At 35.2% G+C, this 11,072-nt stretch overlaps 1 non-coding gene across 1 annotated transcript; it reads right to left on the reverse strand.

The window, feature by feature from the left end:
• Positions 1-5,757: 5,757 nt before the first annotated feature.
• LOC118151891 (U6 spliceosomal RNA) lies at positions 5,758-5,863 on the reverse strand. The gene has a single exon (XR_004740291.1). It is a non-coding gene; the product is annotated as a U6 spliceosomal RNA (small nuclear RNA).
• Positions 5,864-11,072: the final 5,209 nt, after the last annotated feature.

Here is an 11,072-nt window from a genome sequence, read left to right on the forward strand (position 1 = left end):
ACATTGTACTGGAAGTTCTAGCTAATTAAGTAAGACAAGAAAAGGAAACAATGATTATACTAATTGGAAAGGAAAATATAAAACTGTCTTTTTTTACCAGTGACATTATTGTATATGTAGAAAATCCAAAGGAATTTACCAGAAAAAAAAATCTCCTGGAACAAATAAGCAGTTACAGCCAGGTTATGGGATGCAAATTTAATATACAAAAGTTAATTGCTTTCAAATATATCAGCAATGAACAGTGGACTTTGAAATTTAAAACATACTATCATTTGCATTGGCACCCCCAAAAATGAAATACTTATGCACAAACATAACAAAATATGTACATAATCTGTATGAGGAAAACTACAAAACTCTAATCAAAGAAATCAAAGAACTAAATAAATGGAGAGATATGCCATGCTCATGGATAGGAAACTCAATAATGTCAAGATGTTCATTCTTCCCAACTTGATCTATAAATTCAATACAATTCTAATCAAAATTCCAGAAAATTATTTTGTGAATATTGACAAAATGGTTCTAAAGTTTCTTTCAAGAGACAAAAGACAGAAAATAACCAACATAAGATTGAAGATAAAGAACAAAGTCAGAGAACTGTCACATTCTGACATATAGACTTACCATAAAGCAACAGTAACCAAAACAGTGTGACATTGGTGAGAGAATAGGCAAACATCAAGAAAACAGAATAAGAGACAAAATTAGACCTATATAAGTAGAGTCAACCGACTTTTGACAAAGTAGCAAAAGCAATAATGATAGTCTTTTCAATAAATGGTGCTAGAACAGCGAACATCAATACTCAAAAACAAGAAAAACAATCTAGACCCAAACCTTACACCCTTCACAAAAATGAACTCAATATACAATGCAGACCTAAATGTAAAATGCAAAATCACCAAACTGCTAGGAGATAATATAAGAGAAAATCTGGATGACATTGAGTGTGGCAATGACTTTTATTTTTATTTTTTATTTTATATTCTCTCTCTCTATTTTTTATTGTACTTTAGATTCTGGGGTGAATATGCAGATCATGCAAAATTGTTGCACAGGTACACACATGGAAATGTGGTTTGCTGCCTCCATCCTCCGGTCACCTATACCTAGCATTTCTCCCCATGTTATCCCTCCCCAAAATTCCTACCCACCCCGTCCCCCACCAACAGGCCCTAGTGTGTGATGCTCTCCTTCCTGTGTCCAGTGTTCTCATTGCTCAACAGCCACCTAGGAGTGAGAACATGTGGTGTTTGATTTTCTGTTCTTGCATCAGTTTGCTGAGAATGATGGGTCCCAGATTCATCCATGTCCCTACAAAGGACACAAACTCATCGTTTTTTATGGCTACAGAGTATTCCATGGTGCATATGTGCCACATTTTCTTTGTCCAGTCTATCATTGATGGACATTTGGGTTGGTTCCAGGTCTTTGCTATTGTAAACAGTGCCACAATGAACATACATGTGCATTTATAAAAGAACGGTTTATAATCCTTTGGATATACATCCAACAATGGGATTGCTGGGTCAAATGGAATTTCTATTTCTAGGTCCTTGAGGAATTGCTACACTGTCTTCCACAATGCTTGCACTAATTTACACTCCCACCAACAGTGTTCCTATTTCTCCACATCCCCTCCAGCATCTGTTGTCTCCAGATATTTTAATGATCACCATTCTAAATGGTGAGAGATGGTATCCCAATGTGGTTTTGATTTGCATTTCTCTAATGACTACTGATGATGAGCATTTTTCATGTGTTTGTTGGCCTCATTTATGTCTTCTTTTGTAAAGTGTCTGTTCATGTGCTTTGCCCATTTCTGAATGGGTATGTTTGTTTTTCCTTGTAAATCTGTTTTAGTTCTTTGTAGATTCTGGATATTAGCCCCTTTGTCAGATGGGTAGCTTGCAAAAATTTTTTCCCATTCTGTTGGTTGCTGGTTTACTCTAATGATTGTTTCTTTTGCTGTTCAGAAGCTCTGGAGTTTAATTAGATCCCATTTGTCTATTTTGGCTTTTGGTGTCAATGCTTTTGGTGTATTAGTCATGAAGTCCTTGCCTATGCACATATCCTGAATGGTTTTGTCTAGGTTTTCTTCTAGGGTTTTTAAGGTGCTAGGTCTTATGTTTAAGTCTTTAATCCATCTGGAGTTAATTTTAGTGTAAGGTGTCAGAAAGGGGTCCAGTTTCTGTTTTCTGCACATGGCTAACCATTTTTCCCATCACCATTTATTAAACAGGGATTCCTTTCCCCATTGCTTGTTTTAGTCAGGTTTGTCAAAGATCAGATGGCTGTAGATGTGTGGTGTTGCCTCCATTGCCTCTGTCCGTTCCATTGGTCTATATCTCTGTTTTGGAACCAGTACCAAGCTGTTTTGATTACTGTACCCTTGTGGTAAAGTGTGAGGTCAGGTAGGGCAATGCCTCCAGCTTTGTTCTTTTTGCTTAGAATTGTCTTGGCTATGTGGGCTCTCTTTGTTTCCATATGAAGTTTAAGCTGTTTTTATCCCAGTTTGGTGAAGAGGGTCATAGGTAGCTTGACAGGGATAGCATTAAATCTGTAAATTACTCTGGGCAGTATGGACATTTTCACAATATTGATTCTTCCTAACCATGAACATGGAATGTTTTTCCATCTGTTTGTGTCCTCTCTTATTTCACTGAGCAGTGGTTTGTAGTTCTCCTTGAAGAGGTCCTTTACATCCTTTGTTAGTTGTATTCCTAGTTATTTTATTGTCTTCGTAGCAATTGTGAATGGCAGTTCGTTCTTGATTTGGCTCTCTTTAAGTCTGTTGTTGGTGTGCAGGAATACTTGTGATTTCTGCACATTGATTTTGTATGCTGAGACTTTGCTGAAGTTGCTTATCAGTTTCAGAAGATTTGGGGCTGAAATGATGGGGTCTTCTAAATATACAATCAGGTCATCTGGAAATAGAGACAATTTGACTTACGTCTTTCCTAGTTGAATACCTTTTATTTCTTTTTCTTGCCTGATAGCTCTGGCTAGAACTTCCAATACTATATTGAATAGGAGTGGTGAGAGAGGGCATCCTTGTCTAGTGCCAGATTTCAAAAAGAATGCTTCCAGTTTTTTCCCATTCAGTATGATATTGGCTGTGGGCTTGTCATAAATAGCTTTTATCATTTTGAGATACGTTCCATCTAAACCTAGTTTTTTGAGATAATTTGAAAAAAATACTGTTGAATTTCTTTGAAGGCCTTTTCTGCATCTATTGTGAGGATCATGTGGTTTGTGTCTTTGGTTCTGTTTATGTGGTGGATTATGTTTATAGACCTGCGTATGTTTAACCAGCCTTGCATCCCTGGGATGAAGCCTACTTGATCGTGATGGATAAGCTTTTTGATGTGCTATTGCAGTCAGTTTGTCAGTATTTTATCGAAGATTTTGCATCTATGTTCATCCTGGATATTGGCCTGAAGTTTCCTTTTCTTGTTGACTCTCTGCCGGGTTGTGGTATCAGTATGATGTTGGTCTCATAAAATGTTTTGGGAAGGATTCTCTCTTTTTGGATTTTTTGGAATAGTTTCAGAAGGAGTGGTACCAGCTCCTCTTTGTATGTTTGGTAGAATTTGGTTGTGAACCCATCTGGACCTGGGCTTTTTTTGGTTGGTAGTCTATTAATTGCTGCCTCAACTTCAGCCCTTGTTATTAGTCTATTCAGGGTTTCAACTTCTTCCTGGTTTAAGTTTGGGTGTATGCAAGTGCCCAGGAATTTATCCATTTATTCCAGGTTTACTGGTTTATGTGCATAGAGTCGTTTTTAGTAATTCTGATGGTAGTTTGTATTTCTGTGAAATTGGTGATGATATCCCCTTTATCGTTTTTTATTGCATCTACTTGATTATTCTCTCTTTTCTTTTTTATTAATCTAGCTAGTGCTCTATTTTTTTGAACTTTACAAAGAACCAGATTCTGGATTTATTGATTTTTTTGAAGAGTTTTTTGTGTCTCTATCTCCTTCAGTTCTGCTCTCATATTAGTAATTTCTTGTCTTCTGCTAGCTTTTGAGTTTTGATCTTGCTCCTCTAGCTCTTTCAATTTTGATGATAGGGTATCAATTTTAGATCCTTCCTTGCTTCTCATGTGGGCATTTATTGCCATAAATTTTTCTTTAGACACTGTTTTACATGTGTCCCAGAGATGCTGGTATGTTATGTCTTCATTCTCATTGGTTTCAAAGAACATCTTTATTTCTGCCATCATTTCATTGTTTATCCAGTCAACATTCAAGAATCATTTCTTTAGTTTCCATGAGGTTGTGCAGTTCTGAGTTATTTTCTTAATATTGAGTTCTAATTTGATTGCACTGTGGTCTGAGAGACTTTTATTATTTCAATTCTTTTGCATTTGCTGTGGAGTGATTTACTTCCAATTATGTGGTCAGTTTTAGACTAGGTGTGATGTGGTGCTGAGAATAATGTATATTCTGTGGATTTGGGGTACAAAGTTCTGTAGATGTCTATTAGGTTTGCTTGGTCCAGATCTGAGTTCAAGTCCTTGATATCCTTGTTAATTTTCTGTCTCATTGATCTGTCTAATATTGACAGTGGAATGTTAAAGTCTCCCATTATTATTATGTGGGAGTCTAAGTCCCTTTGTAGGTCATTAAGAACTTGTTTTATGTATCTGCATGCTCCTGTATTAGGTGTGTATATATTTAGGATTGTTAGCTCTTCTTGTTGCATTGATTCTTTTACTATTATGTAATGCCCTTCTTTGTCTCTTTTGATCTTTTTTGCTTTACAGTCTTATTTTATCAGAGACTAGGATTGCAACTCAACTGCTGCTTTTTTTTTTTTTTTTTTTTTTTTTGCCCTCCACTTGCTTGGTAATCTTCCTCCATCCCTTTATTTTGAGCCTATATGTGTTCTTGCATGTGAGATGGGTTTCCTAAATACAGTACACAGATGGTTTTTGACTTTTTATATAATTTGTGAGTCTGTGTCTTTTAATTGGGGCATTTAGCCCATTTAAATTTAAGGTTAATATTGTTATCTGTGAATTTGATCCTGCCATTTTGATGCTAGCTGTTTGTTTTGCCCATTAGTTGATACAGTGTTTTCATTGTGTCGATGCTCTTTACCATTTGGTACATTTTTGGAGTGGCTGGTCCTGGTTGTTCCTTTTTATGTTTAGTGCTTCTTTCAGGAGTTCTTGTAAGGCAGGCCTGGTGATGATGAAATCTCTCAGCAATTGCCTGCTCATAAAGGATTTTATTTCTCCTTCACTTATGAATCTTAGTTTGGCTGAAGATGAAACTAAGGTTGAATGTTCTTTTCTTTAAGGATGTTGAATATTGGCCCCTACTCTCTTCTGGCTTGTAGGATCTCTGCTGAGAGATCTGCTGTGAATCTATTGGGCTTCCCTTTGTAGGTAACCCAACCTTTCTCTCTGGCTGCCCTTAGCATTTTTTCCTTCATTTCAACCCTGGTGAATATGATAATAATGTGCTTTGGGGTTGCTCTTCTTGAGGAATATCTTTATGTTGTTCTCTGTTTTTCCTGGGCTTGAATATTGGCCTGTCTTGCTAGGTTGGGGAAGTTCTCCTGGATAATATCCTGAAGAGTGTTTTCCAGCTTGGATTCATTCTCTCCATCACACTCAGTTACACCTATCAAATGTAGATTAGGTTTTTTTTCACATAATCCCATATTTCTTGGAGACTTTGTTCATTTCTTTTCACTTTTTTTTCTCTAATCTTGCCTCTCGTTTTATTTTATCGAGTTGAAAAATATGGAACGCTTGATGAGTTTGCCTGTTATTCCTTTGTAGGAGCCATGCTAATCTCCCTTTATCATTCCAATTTTAGTATATGTGCTGCTGAAATGATCATTATTTTTACTTTTTAATTTAACTTTTATTTTAGATACAGGGGTTATGTTTGCAGGTTTGTTATGTATTCTTAAATATTGCATCCAGTTAGTAAGCTACCCATAGGTAGTTTTTCAAACCCTCCCCTACAAGTAGTCCACAGTGTACCCTGTAAGTAGTTCCTAACTCTCCCCTTCTAGTAGTCCACAGTGTCTGTTATTTCCATTTTATGTCCATGTGTGCTCAATATTTAGCTCCCACTTATAAGTAAGAACCTGTGGTATTTTATTTTCTGTTTCTGTGTCACTTAGGATTATGGCCTTCAGGTTCATCCATGTTACTGTGAAGGACATAATTTCATTCATTTTTGTGGCTGTGCTGTATTTCATGGTGTACAAGTACCACTTTTTTTTTTTTTTAGCTAATCCACCATTAATGGGTACGACTTCATGTCTTTGCTACTGTGAATAGTGTGGTAATGAACATACCAGTAGGCCGACTTCATGTCTTTGCTATTGTGAATAGTGTGGTAATAAACATACAAGTCCACGTCTTTTCAGTATAATGATCTATTCTTCTCTCAGTTATAATATGGTTCGAATTTATGTCCCTGCCCATATCTCATACTGAATTGCAATCTCCAATGTTGAAAAAGGGGCCTGGTGGGAGGTGATTGGATCATGGGGGCAAACTTCCTCCTTGCTATTCTCATGCTAGTGAGTTATCATGAGAACTGTTTTTTTTTTTTTTAAAGTGTGTAGCACCTCACCCTGTGCTCTCTTCCTCCTTCTCCAGACATGTAAGATGTACCTCTTTTCTCTTTGCCTCCTGCCATGATTGTGTTTCCTGAGGCCTCCTCAGCCATGCTTTCTGTACAGCCTGAAGAACCATGAGCCAATTAAACCTCTTTTCTTTATAAATTACTCAGTCTTAGGTAGTACTTTATAGCAATGTGAGAACAAACATATACAGGTTATATACTCAGTGAGAAGATTGCTGGGTCAAATGGTGGCTTTTTTTTTTTAAGTTCTTTGAGAAATCTCCAAACTGCTCTCCACAAGGGCTGAAATAATTTGCATTTCCACCAAAAGTTAATAAGCATTCCTTTTTCTCTGCAGATTTCCCAGCATCTGTTTGTTTGTTTGTTTGTTTTGTTTTTGTTTTTACTTTTTATTAATAGTCATTCTGACTGGTATGAGATGGTATCTCATTATGATTTTTGACTTGCATTCACCTGATGATTGGTGATGATGAGTATTTTTCCATGTTTGTAGGTCACTTGTATGTCTTCTTTGGGAAAGTGTCTTATCACATACTTTGCCCATTTTTTAATGGGGTTATTTGGTTCTTGCTTTTTGATTAGTTTATGTTCCTTATAGGTTCTGGATATTACACCTTTGCCTTTGTTAAATACATAGTTTGTGAATATTTTCCCTCATTCCAGTTATTGTCTGTTAACTCTATTGATAGTTTCTTTTGCTGTGCAAACTCCTTAATTAGGTTCCACTTGTCAATTTTTATTTTTGTTGCAATTACTTTTGAGGACATAGACAAAAACTCTGCCAAGGGTTATGCTTAAAACGGTATATCCTTGGTTCTCTTCTAGGATTTTTTATAGTTTGAGGTCTGACATTTAAGTCACCCTGAGTTAATGTAATTCATCTTGAGTAAATTTTTGTATATAGTAAAAGGTAAGGGTCCAGTTTTATTCTTCTTTACATGGCTAGTAAGTTATCTCAGCACCATTTGTTGAATAGAGAATTCTTTCCCCATTGATTGCTTTTGGGGCCTTGTCAAAGAGATGATGATTCTAAGTGAGCAGCTTTATTTCTGAGTTTTCCATTCTGTTCCACTGGTCTATTATCTGTTTCTGTACCAGTACCATGCTGTTTGGATTCCTTGACTTTATAATATAGTTTGAAGTCAGGTGGTGTGATTCCTATGGCTTAATTCTTTTTGTTTAAGATTGCCTTGGTTACTTAGGCTCTTGTTTTTTGGTTCCATATGAATTTTAAAATAGTTTTTTTCCTAATTCTGTGAAGAATGACATTTGTAGTTTGATAAGGATAGCATTGAATCTGTATATTGCTTTGGGCAATATGATCATTCTAATGATATTGATTCTTCCTATCCAAGAGCATGGAATGTTTATTTATTTGTGTTGTCTCTGATTTCTTTCAGCATTGTTTTGTAGTTTTTCTTATAAATATATTTCACTGTCTTGGTTAGCTGTACTCCCAGGTATATTTTCTACATGGCTGTTGTAAATGGTATTGTGTTCTTAATTTGACTCTTAGCCTGGATATTATTGGTGTATAGAAATGCTACAAGTTTTATACATTGATTTTGTATCCTTATCCTTTAAAAAATTGTTTATCCATTCTAGGAGCCTTTTGGCAAAGTATTTAGGGTTTTCTAGGTATAGAATCATATTCTCAGTGAAGAGAAAGAGTTTGACTTTTTCTTTTCTTATTTGGATGCTTTTATTTCTTTATCTTGCCTAATTGCTCAGGCTAGGACTTCCAGTACTATGTTGGATAGGAGTGATAAGACTGGGTATGCTTGTGTTATTCCAGTTCTCAAGGGGAATGGTTCCAACTTCTACACATTCAGTATGATGCTGGATGTGGGTTCATGATAGATGACTTTTATTATTTTGAAATGTGTTTATTTGACCTCTAGTCTATTGAAGGTTTTTATCACAGAAAAATGTATTTCATTAAAAGCTTTTTCTGTGTTCATTGAAATTATCATATGGTTTTTGCTCTTAATTCTGCTTATGTAGTAAATCATATTTATTGATTTATATATGTTGAGTCAGCCTTGCACTCCAGGAAGGAAGTCTACTTGATTATGATATATTAACTTTCTGAAGTGCTGCTGGATTCAGTGTGCTAGTATTTTGTAAATAATTTTTGCATCTATGCTTATCATGGATATTGGCCTGAAGATTTTTGTTTTCATTGTGTCTCTGCCAGATTTTGGCATTAGGCTAATGTTGGCATCATAAAATGAGTTAGTGAAGAACCCCTACTTCTTGATATCTTTGAATAGTTTCAGTAGGTCTGGTACTATTTCTTCTTTGTACATCTGATAGAATTCAGCTGTGAGTCCATCTGGTTCTAGACTTTTTTTGATTGGTAGGTTTCTTATTCCCAATTCAATTTTAGTGCTTGATATTGGTCTATTTAGGGATTCAATCTCTTACTGATCCAATCTTGAAAGATTGTGTGATTCCAGGTATTTATCCATTTCCTCTAGATTTTCTAATTTGTGTGCATAGAGTTTTCATAGCATTCTCTGAGAATCTTTTGTGTTTCTGTGGTATTGGTTGCAATGTCATCTTGCTCATTCTGATTGTATTTATATGAATCTTCACTTTTACCTTTGTTAATCTAGCTAGCAGTCTATCAATCTTGTTTATTTTTTTCAAAAACTAAATCCTTAGTTTCATTTATCTTTTGTATGAATTTTTACATCTCAATTTTATTCAATTCTTCTTCTTCAGTTTTAGTTATTTTCTTTCTGCCACCCTTGGGGTTGGTTTGGATTTTTCTCCTGTTCCTTTAGCTGCAAAATTAGATTGTTAATTTAATATTATTCTAACTTTTCAATGAAGCCAGTATAGCCTTTCCTCTTAAACACTGCTTTAACTGCATCCAGAGATTTTGATAAGCTGTGTTCCTATTTTCATTAATCTCAAAAAAAATTTTTTTACTTCTGTTTTAATTTTTATGTTCACTCAAAAGTTATTCAGGAGCAGGTTGTTTAATTTTCATAAATTTTGTAGTTTTGAAAGATCTTCTTGGTATTGATTTCCACTTTTATTTCACTGTGGTCTGATAATGTGTTTTTGGTCTGGTTTAAATTTTTTTTAATTTATTGTTTTATTTCACTGTGGTCTGATAATGTGTTTTTGGTCTGGTTTAAATTTTTTTTAATTTATTGTTTTATTTCACTGTGGTCTGATAATGTGTTTTTGGTCTGGTTTAAATTTTTTTTAATTTATTGAGACTTGCTTTATATCCAAGGATGTGGTCAATCTTAGAATAAGTTTCATGTGGAGATGAAAATAATGTATATTCTGTAGTTGCTGGGTGGAATGTTCCACAGATATCCATTATGTTCAATTGATCAACCATCGAGTTTAAATCCAGAGTTTCTTTGTTAGTATTCTGCCTTGATGATCTGTCTAATGCTGTCAATGGAGTGTTGAAGTCTCCCACTATTATTGTGTGGTTGTTTACGTCTTTTCAGAGGCCAAGAAGAACTTGTTTTATGAATCTGGGTCCTCCAGTTAGATGTGTATATATTTAAAATAGTTAAGTCTTCTTATTGGGTTGTACCTTCTATTGTTATGTAATGCCCTCCTTTGTCCTTAATTTTTACTGTTTAAAATATATTTTATCTGATATAATAGTGACTCGTGTTCTTGTGTGTGTGTGTGTTTGCATGGTAGGTCTTACTCCATCACTTTATTTTTAGCCTGTGGGTGTCATCACTTGTGAGATAAATCTGTTGAAGAGAGCAGATGATTGGGTATTCTTTTTATCCAGCTTGACATTCTATGCCTTTTAAGTGGGACATTTAGCAAATTAATATTAAGGATTAGTATTGATATGTGAGATTTTGATTCTGTCATCATGTTGCTAGCTAGTTATTATGTAGACTTGATTGTATGATTGCTTTATAGTGCCTGGGAGCTGCGTGACTAAGTGCATTTTTATGGCAATAGGTGTCGTTTTTTGGTTCCATGTTTAGCATTCCCTAAAAGACTAGTAAAGCTGGTCTAGTTGAAATGAATTCCCTCAGTGTTTGCTTGTCTGAGAAGGATTTTATTTCTCCTTCACTTATAAGCTTAGTTTTGCAAGATGGGAAATTCTTGGTTGAAATTTATTTTCTTTAAGGACAGTGAAGATAGGCCCCTAGTCTTCTGGTTTGTAAAGTTCCTGCAGAGAGGACTGCTGCTAGCTTGATGAGGTTCCTTCTGCATCTGACTTGACCCTTCTCTCTAAAGGCCCTTAAGAACTTTTCTTTTGCATTGATCTTGGTGAATCTAATAACTATGTGCCTTACAGAAACTCATATTGTATAGTTTCTAGCCAGGTTTTTCGATTTGCATATAAACCTTCAATCTTTCTAACAAGCTTTGGGAATTTTTTATGGACAATATCCTCAGATATATTTTTTGAGTTGTTTATTTTTTTTCATTCTCTCTCAGGAATGCCAAT

This window comes from Callithrix jacchus, chromosome 2 (genome assembly GCF_049354715.1).
Source record: "Callithrix jacchus isolate 240 chromosome 2, calJac240_pri, whole genome shotgun sequence".
Taxonomy (NCBI): domain Eukaryota; kingdom Metazoa; phylum Chordata; class Mammalia; order Primates; family Cebidae; genus Callithrix; species Callithrix jacchus.